The sequence below is a fragment of the Numida meleagris genome, chromosome Z, assembly GCF_002078875.1.
Source record: "Numida meleagris isolate 19003 breed g44 Domestic line chromosome Z, NumMel1.0, whole genome shotgun sequence".
Classification (NCBI taxonomy): Eukaryota; Metazoa; Chordata; class Aves; order Galliformes; family Numididae; genus Numida; species Numida meleagris.
The window spans coordinates 47,323,671-47,340,285 of record NC_034438.1 but is presented as its reverse complement, the minus strand read 5'-3'; the positions used below and the strand labels follow the sequence as shown (position 1 = coordinate 47,340,285).

The 16,615-nt window shown below is 36.6% G+C and overlaps 1 long non-coding RNA gene across 2 annotated transcripts; it reads left to right on the top strand.

Annotated features, from left to right (window-relative positions):
- LOC110389401 lies at positions 1,465–15,392 on the top strand. 2 transcript variants are annotated; one of them, XR_002433198.1, is made up of 5 exons: positions 1,465–1,536; positions 2,555–2,594; positions 5,039–5,092; positions 11,732–11,771; positions 12,546–15,392. It is a non-coding gene; the product is annotated as an uncharacterized LOC110389401 (long non-coding RNA). The 2 variants fall into 2 exon arrangements; XR_002433197.1 differs by lacking the exon at positions 1,465–1,536 and having other exon boundaries at positions 1,628–2,594.

The following is a 16,615-nucleotide window of genomic DNA, read 5'->3' as shown; positions in this document are numbered from 1 at the left end:
CATTGTAAGAAACAATCAGCCCGATCAAGCTTGATTTTCCCTTGGCAAATCCATATTGACTTTTTCTGATTGCCTTCTTGTCCTTGTCAAACTAAATTTATAGAATAAACTTTTACTTTTTGATTAAACAGTGACTCAAAAAGACATTTTCTGATGACCATATCAGCTTTCAGTTTGTGAGAGATGAGAGTAGAACCCATTTTCCAATGAAAAATTGCTGCACTGTATCAGGTGTTCCCAGAGATAAGAGCATTTCTACAGTTACTTGGAAGCCAGCCATGAAGACTGACTACTGAACTTTGCAACTGATCTTTGAACTGTGTGAAAACACCTTACGTTCATAATGTAGCAAAGTGTGTGCTAGTCACAGCAGTCAGATCACAATACTCTTAAAATAAAAAAAGTGGTTGGAGTCAGCTGCAGAGACACATTACCAAAGCTATATCTTGCATGAATGCTGCAGTACAGCCTGATGCATGGGCCACTGGTCAACTCCTTGAATCATTTTCTTTGTTAATTCATTTATTATGGCTTTAAAATAAGTAAATCATTTTAATGCACCGTTCTATGTGCTACAGCCACAGCTATATATTTAGTGGTTGTCTAGTTGTCTAAAATCAGCTGGTTAAACCAGGCAGTCTACAGTTGTTATTAAACTGAAACAAATGTGAACAGGAAATTATTTTACAATACCACCATCTTGCAGGTTTCAGGTAAATACACAGCATTAGAGGAAAAAGAACATGATGCAGAACATGCTGTGCTTTATAATATGGCATTCGTGATGGCATATCAGCCACTATTTTCTCTAACATTAGTAAGAACATTTTCAGAATAGCAGGAATACAGCTCTCAATGCTGTTGAATAATTCAGGTTTCTGATTCATGCAAATCTTTGTAGAATTTGACATAGACTGTCTTATCAGAAAATGGTAAATCAGAAAGTTATTTCTTAAATTAGTCACAAAGTCAAGCAAGAAACAAGGCAAAAAGTATCCTTTCCACTGATTCTAACCTGAGAGTTACAAAATATGTATATCTTTCCAGACCTTTCTGGTTATAAATAGCTTCTTCTGAAGATGCTGAGAAAATACTTTTCTCATTTTAATTTATTCATACAGTTCAGCCTTAAGACTAGTTCCACAATTATGAAAGCTACTGGGAATTTAAAAAGCAGGCGGATCTTTTTCCTTTCCTCACCTATATGATGAAAGCAGAAAAAGATAAGGCAAGCTGGTTTGAAAAAACTGAGTGGGAATAATGACAGTTTCAGTTCCCTAAATATACTTAATAATTTATTTTCATCACATCAATTCAAAATATGAACTATTAGGTACCTGTGTTATGCTGCACAGATTGTTTAAAATTGTCTTTCCAATGATTAATTAATTCACTTAATGCTTCTTTTAAAAAAAAGAAAAAAGAAAAATTCCACCTCATTTACAGTGTTTCTGTAATTTCTACAGAAATAGACATAAGCAAAGAAAAGTTAAGTACTTCATCAGGAAAGCAGAGAAGTAGAACATATAAAAGCAGGTAAAATTCATGTTAAATTGTGGAGTTGCTTTGACAAACATTACAGATCCTTTTCAGTAGTATAAATTTTCATATTAACTGTGAAGTCCATATTATCTGTAAACAATCTGTACGATAATTTTTCCAGCTAATGAGAATCAGTTTTCCTTTGTAAAAGAAACCAAAAATTACTCATGAAAAACAAGATAATAATGTTCATTAAAGCAAGATTTCCTGCTTACTGATTTAAATCATGATTAAAATGATGTAAATTCTTCCACTCTGGTTCTTTCGCTGTAAGATTTTGTTCCTGCCATTAGAATTATGCAGAGAAATATATACTGAATACATGTCATGTCTTACTTTTGCAAGGCTTTCTGAAGACCCCCAAAAATCCTAATATATTTCAGATTTAAAATGGCTGATTATAGTTGTAACCAAGGGAAAACACAGATAGAGAAAATGCTTTGTCTCCTGTGATTCCATGATTCTGTGATTATGGACTCAGCACACGCTGAAGAAGTAAGAAAAAGATCAACATCATGCAGCAGCACAGTTGTGTTACCAGATCTTGCCCTTTTGCCTCATTGTGCAATAACAGAATTTCATGGAATTTCATCATTTCTTGAACACCTTTTTTTTTTTCTTTTTTCTTCTGTTATTTGTTTCAGTCAAATCCCTTGCTGTTAGACTGTTAGATTTTGGCTGACAGCTCAATCTAGCTCTTTAAAAGAAGTCTTGCTTCATCGTTGCGTTACAGATATTCTCAAAAATTCCATCCTACTCTCTGGGAAATTCTAATGTTACTTTTATTTACTCTGGTAAGCAGCCTACTGAACTTTCCCATTTGCAAGGTGACCAGATCCCATCAAAACATCATCAAAACAGCTAATGACTGCATTTATTAGAATTAAACTCCCCTTGGATGTGATTTTCATTACAGATGGCGAGCTAGGTCTTTGCTTTCCCTCTGGGTAAATACAGTGTCCTGACTTCCTCTAAGCAAGAAGTAACAGATGCATTTTTTTGTCTTGCATAGCAACTTACAGCAGAATGTGAATGGAATAAGCCAACTACAGGTATATATATATATATAGAGAGAAAGAAATATATCTAATATATATTATTATTATATATCTATTGTATTATATATATTATATAAATATTTATATATTATATATCTATTATATTTATAATAAATATATTTAACAGGTGGCTTCTGCAGAGGCTTCAGCATTGAGGCTACAGGCCTCCCTAGGAATTAGTAATGTTAGACACACAATGTGTGGAGCTGGATGTGTTTCAGGTACCAGCAATTACTGAGATGTCTGACTTAAGGAGAAGACATTTTCTGAGGAATGACAAAGAAAGGAAGTGGAGCAAACAGGATAGGCTTCAGTGTGAGCAGAGACATTTGGAGGCACAGAAAACTCCAGAATAGCTCTGGGAAACACAGGCTCAGCTCTTTGCAACTCCAGCCCAATCCCAGAGAAATCCCTCCAAAATACTTATTGCAAAGGTGTCAGACAATGGGGCATAAGACCCTATCCGCCTTCTACTTCCATTTCAGAGTGTGGTGAAAATACCCATGGGCGTTTGACTTGTCAGAGGTGGTTTACTTTCCCTGGCATTGATTAAGTAACTGTGTTGGAGTATACATTTAGTTTCTCAGAGTAAATTTACTGTAGGCTATTATTAACTGTGTGCTATTTGGGTACTTTGCCTTTAGCTAGCTATTTCTTCACTGGGCTAGAGATCCATTAAAAATCTTCAGTGTAGTTAAGGCAAGGTGTTAACCCGTAACATTTACTTTATACATGCCAGTCTGCAGTGGCTGATGTTTAGCTGAGCAGAAGGAAAGCGCCGCTCTTTTAACCTGAAGCTGTGAAACTGTGTTATAAGCAATGAGAACAATTGGTCTTGCAATTTCTCTGATTTTAATGTCCACCCCTACATTTTGCCTAACCTCTCAGTTTGGCACTTATTTACATCTACTTCATATATGGATTTTAAAATGTTTAAATAATATTTATTTACGTATATTCTCATGTAACTCCTGCGTAGACCAAGTAAAGAACCATAAAACATTTTTAAATTTTCTTACACGTGCTCAAGATCATGGTGGAAATTCTGTGTCATAGACAGTTTCGGATATTTTTGCATTTGATTTTTTTCTCCTGAGTCAAATCTTACAAACTGAAAAGGAACGGAAGTACTAATTTAAACTTCAAACTTTGGTTGCATTAAAAACTCTGATTCCTCCGCCCCCAACAAAATCTACATAGCTGTATGTAGACTTCAATAATTTGCTTGCAAAATACATCAAATAAGTTCAGGAATCTATTTGCCTCTTTTATTTATTGCACAGAGAACTAGATAGATAGAATTTTCATTATGTGCTTAATTTCCCACTGTGTCATGTCTCTTTGGCATCTGATTAGTCGGAGCATTTTGAATGTACATTGTCCTTACCCATGGATGTTCATTATCATTATGTTTAGTGTTTGATTGTGTGGCCATTGCACGTGCAGTAGTCCCTTACTGCAACAAAAAATGCTGCTCTACAGCACATTATTCTAGGTAACTCCAACTGAGAAAATAGTACAAGCAGTCCCTAAAGCATACTGAGATAACTCCAGCTATCCGTAACATTACATTAAATTAACATTTAAATGCAGAGTGGATATTTAGGTGGACAAGCTGATGAACAAGTTATTTAATTTCACTGAATTTGTAAATTAAGTGGAGAAATGTAACTATGGCATTACAGTCTCAACTACAAAATGTTTTTTGACATGATTTTTCTTTTTACAAGGGTTGAAATCATAAATCCCTGTATCCAGTACAAAGCATGATATAAAACATAAGAAAAACACACTTATTTCACAGAATTACTAAACAATTTATTTGTAAATGTCAGTGCTGTAATATATTAACAATCAAAATGGAAAAGTGGACAATTGCTTTGTATTGCAACATAACAGATTTTATGTAGTCTGAAAGAAACACAACATTTTTTTTCTCCATGCAAAAACAGTTGATAAGACAACATATCCACTAATGTTACAAGTTTTATCTTAGTCTTTTGTTTGATTTTATTTGATTTCTCTTTTTCAGTTTTCTGGAGAAATTTTCTAGATTAGCAAACTTGGCAGAGAGGTAAAACTTTGGCAAATTTGTCTCAAATTTCATCTGGAAATTTACTCTTATGTTACATTTTATCCTACAGGTCTTCACTTTTTGTAATAAGCAATTCTACTCTCAAATGCTTTGTTTTTAATTTACAAAATTGAAAAGATCTGGTTATTTCAGCATAATATCCATATAGATAACACTGAAAAAGAATGAAAGCAAATCCGTATGTCAAAATAATTCACTTATTCCAAAGTTAAAGAATGTCAATAATGCTTATTAAGATTTTTTTTTGTTATGCCTCCAGTTAAAAATAAGAGTTTAAAGTGGATGTTGAGTATAGTCATTTTTTAATAAATAAAACATTGTATTTTACTTATTATTTATTTAGGCATCTACCTATCTGTATCTATCAGCTGTATATTTGTCGGATGCTGTTAATCAGGTAATATTATTAATCAGTTGTTCAGGCATAGAAATATAGCTGACTCTGACATGAAGACTAGGTTCTCATTCGTGTTTATTTTAATGTGGAAAAAAATCATATTAAAACATAATAGAATTGAAGAGATTATTTCATGCTTATTTTTTGTCAAACATAAAATGAATTTAATTTAGTCTCATTTTCAGCCATTTTATTTCTGTGATCAATTATGACTATCAGCAGGTATATGTAGGCAAAATCAGAGTTTATGAAATTCAGATACTAATTTTTAATTCAAACAATACCACATGGCGTATGTGGGCAATGTATCCATTTATGTACAGAGAGAGAGAGCAAGAAGGCTAGTCTAATTTTTTTGTATACAGGTATTAACATTTTGTAAGAGATTTATCACGTGACATCTTGGGTATATTCTTACTCTGAACATCATATACCAAGAGTTATGAAAGCAATTGACTAATTTACAGTGCACTAATTCTTTAGCTCCAGGAATTAAAAGACATCCTTTCTGAAATAGACAGAGTTGACAATCCAGCTAAGAATTGAAACTTTGTTAACCAGCTGCAGACTTGTTGTGGGGAAACAGGTGCTAATGTTTGTAAAAATTTTGTCCTCCTTGGGCTTTCTATAAATGTGGTTAGTTATGAAACAGGGTAATATAAATTTAGTCATGAAGTAGTCATGTGAAACTACTGAAACATAATGAACAAGCAACCAGGACAGTCCCCATATTATGTGCCTCTTAAAAATAATCATCTTAAGAGTATGTGATCAAAGTAGTCCATGGGCGTTAGCACAGCACCTATTTGACAGAAAATTACTCCTTTTCTACACTGTTTACCCTCTCATTTATCTGTTCCTTGTCCCCTCAAAAGAGCATTTGTTTTGTTTAAATTTAACAGACAACAATAAGTAGTGCTGTGAGAACATCTACTGACAGCCCCTATTTAGCTGCACCTAGGCTATCAACACTGCTGCCAACAATCTGGCATCAGTCCATCTCATAGGTCTTGATAAGCCTGCCCAGAGGTAGAGTGGAAAAGAGGACGTGACAATAAGCTTGATAGATGACTGACATCCTGAGTGACAGCAAAGAGACTGGGAGGCCAGGAAACACAAGGGAAACAGCAGACTGCAATTACTCCTATGTAGTTTGAATGGATGGCCTATCAGATTATGAAGCTGAGGCTGAAAACAACAAACAACTGCTTTGCAGAGGAGTTAGATGGGGAACATCATCAGGCAAAGCAACACCTCAGTTGGTCCTGAGCAGCATGCAAAACCAAGTTTATGTGACTGCACGACATCACAATGATAATAGGATTCTTGCACTTGATGTCCATTGCAGAATCTACAAAGGCAAAAAAATCTTACATTTTTTTCAAAGTGACAGTTACATAAAAATGAGATTTGTTAGGACAAAATAGGAAGAAAAATCTTTGCGAGATAAAAATTAAAAACTCCATAATGAAGGTGCAATGCAACCACAAATACAAAACAAAACAATAGAAAATTTTGCATGCCTGAATGGCAAATAGATTTAATAATCCAATAATGGATTAAAAAAAAAAAAAGAATTGTGATTACTCGAGTTCAGGATGAGAACATAAGACAGGTTGTAAATGAAGTTGAGAAACAATAGGCAAAACTAGCAATGGGCATTGGCTGGTAGATGACGTTACAGAACATATAGGAAAAGTGGACTACACTGAACAATAACCAACTGCTAGGACTAGGTTGTATTCACCCACTGGGTTTGATAGGGGCACAAGTATTTGCCAGACATGTAAGTGTAGTATCTTGATTAAAACTGCCTGTGTACTGAAGGACTGAACAGTAGTTAATGTTCTGCAAACTTTAAGATTCTAGCAGAGAGCTGGTGAGCTATAGACCTAAACAGCATTACTTATAGGGGACAAATGATAAAAATATATCTAAAGAGTAAAATTGCTGCGTGAATGTATCCAACAAATTGAGGAAGAATCAACAGAACTCTGTAAAAGGAAGCCACACCTCACACTGCTACTGGGATTCACTGAGGGAATCCACTCCATTCAGCTTTGTGTACTGTGTTCAGTTCTGGGCCCCCCAGTACAGGAGACACATGGACATATGAGGAAGATTTCAACAGAGGGCTACAAAGATCATCATCTTTGGATGAAGGAACCTGAGTGTGTCTCCTGTGAGGAGAGGCTGAGAGATATGGGGTTGTTCAGCCTGGAACAAATAAGGTTTGGGGGGAACCTCATCAATGTTTATCAGTGCCTTAAGGGAAGGTGCAAAGAGGATGGAGCCAGGCCCTGTTCAGCAACAGCCGGGCCAGGACAAGACACTGTGGGCACAAACATGGACACAGGAGGTTTCCTTTGAGCACCAGGAAGCACTTCTGTGCTGTGTGGGTAATGGAGCACTGGCACAGGCCGCCCAGAGAGGTTGTGGGGATCTCCAACAGCCTCCTGGATATGGTCCTGGTCACCGTGCTCTGAGTGTCCCTGGTGGAGCAGGGGAAGGGCTGTATGGACCCTGAGCTTCCCACCAACCTCCACCATTCTGTGAATCAAGGATCACAGCAATATGGAAGTTCTGGAAGCAACCTGTCATTACAAACAATGTGGGATTGCACACATTTAAAAGGTAGAAAAAGAAAGGTTGGTTTATGTGCTCAATTTTCAGACCTACAGAACAAATGTTTGAAAGACCTCCTTCATACAGCACGAACTTCAGCTTGTAGCACTTCAACACAATATCATGCAGAAAAAAACTTTCCATGAATTTAAAAAGGAATTCAAAAAATCTTTAATAATTAGGAGTACTAGCTATTTAAATTAAGTCCCTTGTTTTTGAAATGTAAATAATAAGAAAAGTGTTCAGTTTTCAAAAATTCTTGTCTTCACATGGATAGGACTTTCTACATCCTTTGGGGAGGCGGCATAGTTCAGGGAAATGAAGTATACGAGTATCAGTTGTTTACATAGTGCTTAGAAGATTTTAAGTGCTCAGAAGAAGAAAAAAAAAACCCACAAAAGCTGAGCTCCATATGATCTTTTTATTAATAACTATGAATTCTTTATATCTTTTAAATCAGTTTTCACCTTTATTGAGATATAATTCAGGGAAATTCAGATATAATTAGAGGAACATCTTCCCTGAGCCATCAAAATCACCGATTAAATTTTTGCATCTCTGTGAAGTCAGGAGTAGCACCTCAACTTTCTGAAAGATCATTTTTTTTCTTGAGAATTCATACTCAACCAATTTTTTTATTGCTGATATTCCATGATCTTCAAAGGAAGCTGCAGAGGATAAGTAATAACTTACAAAAAATCAAAGGAAAGTTTCAGAGAATCAGCGAGCTGTAGTGAAGCAGAATCAATCCTGATCTGTCTGAATGCAGTTCTGCTTTCTCACTGTACGCACTGAAGTATGTAGGTGTCAGGCTCAAGCTCAGTGAAAGAACTAGGAGTCACTCACTGTTTTGAATTGTAGGATGGATGCCGCCCAAGTAAGATTGCTAACCAGCTCATGGTCTTCTTAGAGAAAATGATTTAGGAAGCACAGGCTGCTCTCATAGTTTAATGACACTGTACATGCCATGCTCATGATGATGTGGTCAAACTCCAGGAATTTCCACAGCCTGTCTTTGCACATAACAAGGAGATACGTCCTTGCCTTCCGTCAGCACTTACAGATTATGGAGATCTACGGGGAAATGAACAAATCTGTTTGTGCATTTCTGATGACTCTATCAGCCTACAAAGGATGCTACTTCTGTCTTCCTAGAGCTTGCCATGGAGGAGAGACATACAACCAAAGGAAAAGAACGTGGAATTTATGAGGGATATCAAACAGCCTGAAATTTGAGGGATCAAGTAATAGACTGTATTTGAGAACTGAAACAGTTTAGCCAGTCCTTTTGTAATCCGTCAAGATGAAAGATTAACAGCACTCCACTGTAAAGTTAAAAGGATGCAAAAAATGGCTTTCTCACTGTTTTTCTAGTGAGATTAAATTTAGTGCAAGAACAACAGAAGCATGACATCCAATATACTGAGAACAATGAACTTCATGCTTTCTCATTTGTTCAAGTGCCTAAATCAGTTCCATCAATACTTGAAATGAAAGAAATATCCTGAATCTTAAATAGGTTTTCTCCTCAATTTCATGTCCCAGAAATACAGATCCAAAGAAAAAAAATGGATTATATTTAAATTGATGAATATTGAAAAATGTCTAAAGCCCCTGAACTGTTTGCACGGAGTCAATATCATTGAGGCAAAGAAGCACATAGAAGATTTATGTGGCTTTAATAGGAAATTAAACCAAAATTGATTCAACAAATTACCACACGTAAGAACAAGCTGAATAACTTAAAAAATCAATATGAATAATTTGAGTAATTGGAGAGTACAGAAGAAAATTGTTGCATAGGTTAATGTTTATTGCACATCTGTTTAGCGGCTATCTTGAAGTAACAATTGCTGATTTAAAATATGAATATCAGATAATTTTAAGGTATACGAGATAAGGGAAGTTAAGAAACAGAGGTAGATAATTGCCATCTTGCTAGCAGTCTGAAAAATGCATTATACAGTGCTAATATCAGGAATAAATTTTTGCAGAACAATGCCTGCAAAATTTATGTCCCTTACTACTTTTCATGCTGTTTCTGTGCAATAAAAGGACCTTTGTAAATAAGACCTTTAAATTTCCCAGAACATCACCCTCAAAATGTAAGTTTATCTGAATTTTTTATCTATTGGACTCAGAGCAAGTACTAGCATCATTTAGTAGAAAAGATGTACAAACATAAATTTAAACAATGAATGCACTCACTTGTTGGATTTTTTTCAAAAAAAAAAGAATTTATTTGTGGATATTGTGGATTGTAGGATAAAACAACAACAACAGAATGAGACTCATTTAATATAAATATTCCTTTATTTCTACAGGCGGTGAAAATATATCTGTCATACTTAGGAAAACATTTAATTGTAGATTATTTGGGGTTTTAGAAAAGATATAAAAACTATGGTTCACTATTGCAAAGTGGTATTTGGGTCCCAACTTCATATTGGCAAATGATTTATATTTCTGATTTCTATTTTTAATATTAATTCCTTAGGATTCCACTTAGAAAGAAGTGCTGTAGCACACGCTCACAGAAACTTGGAAATGTATATATATTTTTACTTCTGTACTCAAACAGCTAATTCAGTGAGGGGTTTCTTGTTTGTTTTTGTTTGTTTGTTTTGTATCTCACTACATAACATATTAAAGTTTAAATCCTCTCTTCTGTCCACCAAACAGAGAGAGGAGAAAATCAAATTGAATAATCATTTACAGTTTTGTATTATTCTGTGGAGGCAACAGCATGGATTTTTTATGAGCTTAATTTTAGGAAAGAGCAAAGACAAACAGTTAGGAAGGTTGTAGCATAGGACACTCCCCAAATGCAAGGTGGAGTATGGTGAAAACGATCCATTACAAAGAGCTATAGGTGGGCTACAGTAGTTACTTCATTTAATTAAAACTGTGAAAGCCAAGAAAACAACAAGCCTGGGGACTTGACTACAGTTTTTGGAAAATAATAGAAACAATAACATAGTCTAAACACCCAACATAAAAAAAAAGCTTCAGATCTGAGCAGGGATGTACTAATGTGGATTTTGAAATCTGTGTGGAATGTGATTATATTCTATGCAGATACAGCAGTCCGCACTGGCACATCTGTTCATGTACCACTAGGCAGTAATTTATTAATGAACACTCATTACAAATTCCTGAAGGGGAAAAAAGATGTATCACAGTTGTGCTTGAATACTTTAATTATCTTTCCGATTTAGTGAAAAATGTCTATCTGTACTTCATTAAGGCACTTGTTTCTGTACTTAAGAGCATCATCATAGTCAACAAAAATTAGAACACAACACAGAAAGGAAGAAAAAGCTGAATTAGGTCTTGCCAATCTTGCCTGTTGATTTCAAAGTAAGGCCACTCACCCCTGCAATGTCTCAAGCTGAGGAGAAGTGAAGAAAAGCTGTAGCAAGGGTGCAGCTGTGGGGGCATCCCCACTTCCACTGGCAGACAGAAAAGTGAGGGAGAGCAGTCATAAATATCATCTGGCACAGAGATACTATGGAAAATGATGTACTGGGCAAGAAGCAGTGTGCTGAGGAGTTCATTTTCAGTCATCATAAACATTTTAAAAAAAGGAATCAAAAAAGTCAAAAGATAGATGGTTAAATTCAAGTTTAACTTGTTTGCTTGTTTTATGACATCTATTTTAAAAGAAACTGTGTGAAAAGCTGCTTTTGACAGAAGATGCTTAGGCATAAAATTTATTCTCACGGAAGAATATTTCTACACACTTTTTTTTTTTCCTAAAGAGTGTACAGAGACTAAGGCATTTATAACACAAGAGGTCAGTCACTTCAGGTGTGAGGTGTTACAGCTATTTCTCTGAATACCCATCCCCTACCTGGAAGGTTTCCTTTTTCATAGAAACATGGCTCAGTTTGGGATCCATTCTTCAAGATGAAAACATATTCATCTTTAATAACATTTATCTCCCTGAATGCTCTTTCATTTTGACCTTTTCTCTCTGCATCTTGTCTAATTTCCACTGCTTTTTCCTTTCAGGTCTACCATGCAGGCAAAGGAAAATAAATGCTGTGAAGAGGTGGATATAGTCTTTTTTATTTTTTTTTTAACTGGACCTCTTAGATGTCATCATAAAAAAGCTATACAGTCTGTTAGGAAAACATGGCTTTCCAGACACGTGAGAGAAAAAAATAAGAGTAAGGAGTACCACAAACAAGATTGAAATGTACCACATGCCTTTTTAAATTAACCACCACAAAGTGCCACTTGAGCAGCTTTATAAAATATTGTATTTTACTTCTTTTTTTTGTAGAATATACAAGGTACACTTCAGCTGTAAATGAATTTCATTGCTTTTATTCTATCTCATTATTATTTTATTGCCGGTTTCTTTGTGGACATAAATAGCCTTGAAGGTAGTAATGTACCTAAGTTTGCTGCTAATGCTAAATTAGGCTAGACCAGTAAAATAGAGAGACCCAACCGTTCAAAAATTATCGGATGGATTAGGCTTGGAGGCTGATAAAGTGTCTCATTCAGCTTAGCATGGAGACACGTAAGATAATGAAACAAAAAAGGTCCTCAGAACAATCCTAGTTTGTATGGACTAAAATAATACAAGTTTCAGGACTTGGAATGGACACTTTAGAAGAGATTGATGGTAATTAAGACTGTACTTTTGCAGTTTCACATGCTTGCTTTCTGGTCTCCATAGTTCTTCTGAAAACACAGGAAGAACATGGGTCAAAGTCATGTCCCACCTACAACATTAAAGCTAGGTATAAACAGAAAACTGAGTTTCAGAAAACTGGAACTGAGGAGCTTAAGTATCTATTTTGTTTTTTTTTACCAGTTCAAGCAATTTCTGGATTTGTTTGAAACTGCACAACCTCTTCCAGCAGCACCAAGTGATTGATTTGCTCTCAAACCTCCACAAAGGACTTGATTTTACGAAGATGATTAAATAGCTTGATCTAGCAAAAGGTTGGAATATTTCTGGTGTGCTCACCATAATTTCTAAGTAACTCCTGAATCTGCAATCTTCATATTTGCTGGTGAGCTAGAAGAAAGCCACTGCACTCAGCAGTTGTATTGTTTGTATGATAACTTTTAGAGTCCTCTGTTGAACCAAGTCTAACTTTGCTATGCACTAGATAATCATCTGTGTCAACTCCAGTTAACCTATTAAAGAATATTTGATTTATGTGAGTACCTTCCAATGACAAAGAAAGTCTGAAGACCTCTTGACAAACATGAAGATAACTCATCCTCGTGACAAACACTGCTGCTACGCAGCCAGTGTTCCATGTCCTAGGACAAAGTGACACAGGCCAGCTACCACAATTTAAGGCAGGTCTTACAGCCTCCTCCTGCTCCCGTGCTCTGCGTCTCTTCCCTGGCCCTCACAAAGGCTCTTGTCCCTCTCCCAGGCTGCCTCAGCTCACTGGCCCTGCTGCAAAGGGCCCAGCTCTCCATTAATCCATTTGCTGGAGTTTTGGACAACAAGGCTGGCCTGTCAGGGGCAAGGGGGAAAGAAACCACCCCTCTCAGCTCCCTCCACAGGCACCCAGCCTACACCTTGCATTGTCTGCCGGCAACTTTGCTCTTCTAGACAGACAAACAAACCTTTGCTCACTCATGGAGCCAATCGTCAGTGTTTTGTTGGCCTGCTTACAAGTCATTATTTGAAGTGTTGAGTCAGACAAAAAAGTTGATCCATTTCTGCTAATCCGTGAAAGAAAAGCTCAGTCTGTCCTTCTTCTCTCTGAGTTGCTCATCTGCTTTGGTATCATCTAACTCAGATATTTTTAAATATGAGAAATGTTCCTTGTCAGCAGGTACTCCTTAATTTAAATGGCAGGGTAGCAGAAATTTAAACGAATAGAAATACAATCTTATCTTCATTAAAACAATACTGTCTGGTCTTTCTGCTGCTTGGAGGACTAGCCTTAAAGGGCAGAAGAATAAAAGCCTTCTGTTTTACAAGCAGGCTGAAACTGAAAAATATTAGATGTGGTTGATTCTTTCAGATGATCTGACTTCAACCATCCTGTATTTAAGTTAATTAAAAAAAAAAAGTCTTCTTATTTGCTACTCCTGATGTTAATGGAAGGCATTTTAAATATTTTGGTTTACGTAAAGGCAGTGAAATGTGGTAAAAATAGTCAGGGAAGAAAACGAATCATTCTTTGGAGTAATAAAGCTGTAAAAATAAATCTTTTTCCAAAGAATAAAAGCTAAAAATATATATATTCCCAAAGAGAATAACATTATCCTTATGTTACCAGATGCACGTAACCAGGATGCTCCAGTCTTCATACCATCCCATGGGAATTTGCATTTGTTTGGCCAAGATCGAAAGATTTTCATTTCAATGAAAGATCCCTCACAGCTGTAAAACATGTCAAATAGTACAGACAACATAAGACTTTTAAAAAATTAGAAGTATCTTTTGTAAAGTCCAAGCAAAGCTCATTTCCTAACATACAATACATCTGTGGCACATTCAAATTCTTACAAATTTGTCATTTAATTTTAAGTATTTAACTGCTTCAGAAGTAAGTGTTAAAGACAGGTAGGAATGTACTACCATATTTTAGCTGAAGATTCCTGATGCTGGATAACAAACAGGAGTATAGTACTAGTTCTCTGACCTGATCCCGAAAGCAACTGACCCAGCACATTCACTCTAAGTAAGGGAATTGGATCAAACTCTGCTGGGCAGGAGCAGGCAAAATGTTAACTCTGCTGCTCCGTATAGAGAATTCACAAAAATTGCTTTTCACCCTCAGAGTGGACAACATTCAGGCTAACCAACCTACCTGAACCTGTTCGAGTGTTGGCTGCTGTGGAGGTGTCTGATGCTCAGGGCCAGCTCTGCTCCCTATGGGTCCCAGTAGCAGCCCTGCAGCTGGCACAAGCATGAGTGAGGACCTGAAGGAGTGACAGACCAGAATAAAAAACACAACAAGGGAGAGGCAGAAGGGGAGTTTTACAGGGTAACTCATTTCTGCTGGGCTCAAGATACATCTCAGTTTCATTATCTTTACCATGCACACTCATATTTAGTAGAAGAATATTGTAGACTGGAATGCACTCTTGTTGTGACAGCTGTTTAGAGTCATGTAAATCCAGGTGAATTCATTTTTACTGAAGATTTTGCCTGAATCCATAATTTGATTAAGTCATCTAGACTTGTTGCATAGTGACTTATCTCAAATTTTGGTAGCTGGAAGTGAAATTGAAGAATTGTCTGAAGAAATAAGACAAATAGGCAAACATATATAGAATGGATCTTCAAGTGGTGTTAGTGCACAATGCACTGAGACATTCTGTACTGGATCTTGGTTTATTGGCAGCTTTATATTTTCAGGGAAAGGTATAGAATGAGAAAGAGAAAATAACTTTACAGTTTCATTACAAATGCTGAGAGAAGGGAGACGGTTCGAAGATTAATTTTGAATACGATCAAAAACACCTAAAATAAAACAAATAAACACTTTTCTAAAGATAGTGGAAGGTTTTGTACAAAACTGGAAGAATTCAGACTAAAGAACTTTGGTGCCACTTTCCCATAAGATGAAGATAAAATAATAGTAGAAAAATACAGTTAGTAGGTACTGTGTTAGAGTACTGAAAGACAATTGACACATTTTGTCAGTAAAACTGAAATTTTAATTTCAATGAATTTTCATTTTGATGTGACTAATCTTACTCACTTTTGTCTTTCTACTTGCTTAGAAATTATTTTACCATAAAATTTAAAGAAATATTTGATACTTTTTATTTTATTTCTTTTCATAAATAAATACTGACACAAAACGCATGCTAATTTAAACCAGAAAGTAAAAGAAAATGGCATAAACATGACATGAAATTCAAATTACAAATGATAAATCGTCATTAGAGAAGAATGAACCAATTTGGATGAAATCATACTTGCAACATGGTTAGTCTCATCAGCAGTTGCAGACAAAACCTGATCTTCCTGCCCTTGTAGTGCTTGATGACATAGTCTGAGCTGCACTGCAACACTCACAAAACTGCCATAACAAAATACGGAGTCCTGCCTTTGCCATAACAGTGGCAGTGTAAGGATGGGATAGCCCAAGAAGATCTCAGTACTTCCCAGCATGGGTAATATTCTGGTCTGCACTAATTGATCCAGCTCTTCCTCATGAGCACAAGCTTTGGTCAGAGAGGAAGAGAGGTATAGAGGCATGAACAAACATAGCTGGAGCTGTGAAAGGCTCCTTGTGCTCATTTGCTGAGCCTGCTCTGTATGGAAAATGGCTCAAGCATCTGGTGCTGCTAGAAGGTGACTGGGAAGTGGCATGTGGCATGTGGTGGAGAAGATCCTACGTATTCTTTCTTATTAGTTATGTTTTATACCATTCTGCCCATCTGAAGCTAGCACACAGCACATGGTTGCTGCTCAAAGCCATGCAGATTCACAGAGGGTGGGCAGCATCTGCCATGGCTATATGTATGGATAGTGGGAGGAGAGGCTGGAAAGCAGCCCTGTGGAAAGGGATCTTGCTGCTCTGGCTGACGGCAAGTTGAACATGAGCCAGCAGAGTGCCCTGGCAGCCCAAAGGGCCAACCGTACCCTGGGGTGCGCCAGGCCCAGTACTGCCACTGGGCGGAGGGAGGGGTTGTCCGCTCTGCTCTGTGCTGTGCTGCCTCACCTCCAGCACTGGGTGTGGGCTTGGGTGTTACAGCGTAAGGAGGACATAAAACTATTAGAGAGCGTCCAAAGATGGTGACAGGTCTTGACAGCAAGACGTGTGAGGAGCAGCTGAAGTTCCTTGGTTTATTCAGCCTAGAAGAGCCTCTTAACATCTAATCTAAATTTCCCCTCTTTTAGTTTAAAACCATTTCCTCTTGCCCTGTCACCATCTACCTGTGTAAAAAGTCACTCTT